This window comes from Octopus bimaculoides, chromosome 21 (genome assembly GCF_001194135.2).
Source record: "Octopus bimaculoides isolate UCB-OBI-ISO-001 chromosome 21, ASM119413v2, whole genome shotgun sequence".
Lineage (NCBI taxonomy): Eukaryota > Metazoa > Mollusca > Cephalopoda > Octopoda > Octopodidae > Octopus > Octopus bimaculoides.
Window position 1 is genome coordinate 15,094,776 of NC_069001.1, and position 961 is coordinate 15,095,736.

Sequence of the window (961 nt, forward strand, 5' to 3'; positions counted from 1 at the left end):
TATATCACTTCATATTCTGAGTTCAAATCCTGCTGAAGTCGACTTTAATTTTCCTGGGATCGATAATATTAAATACTGGGGTCGATTTAATCGACTAACAAACCATACACACATACACACATACACTGAATTTTTGGCCTTGCGCCTGTTTTAGAGAACATTATTATCGTTGTTATTATTATTATTATTATTATTATTATTATTAATATTTTTTGAGACGCTTCCTTCTTGGCCCCCCTCCCCTAAAGTGGCTGTTGTGTGGTGGTGATGATGGTGGTGGTGATATATTAAATATAAGAATCATAAGATGTGTGGAATGACTATATATGTGTGTGAGGAAAAGAGACAAAAGAAAGAAAGAAAGAAAGAAAGAAAGACAGAAAGAAATGTGAGACAGATAGATGTCTATGTGTATCTTGTCAAATGTACAGATGTTAATTTTACTTTACCAATATTTTTCCTATTCTGTGAAAATTTGCTTCTAAGTTTAAATTGGCAGAAAAAAAAGTATTTTTTGAAGATTTTCTCACGAAAAAAAATTACAATTTAACGAGACAATACAATGTATAAAATATAATAACGATTTCTTTATTTTTCCGTTTTATTTTGTTTGTTTGTTTGTTTGTTCCATGGTTTTTAACGTTTTGTTGCTTTTTAAGAATTTCCGTACTTCTGTGTATGTTTGTCCATATATGTGTGCATGTGTGTATCTACTTCAGGGATTCACACATACACACAAGCACACATATATGCAAATATGCACACATACGTACATGCATACAAGTCACACTTAACTGTTAATTTTCATCCAGCAGATGATACTGAGCGCCACTTACCACATTTCTCAATCCTTCCTGTAAGCTATGACACCACACGCTGTTCATTGAGGCAAAACATACATACGTATATGCATCTACGTAGGTATATATATATATATATATATATATATATATATATATAT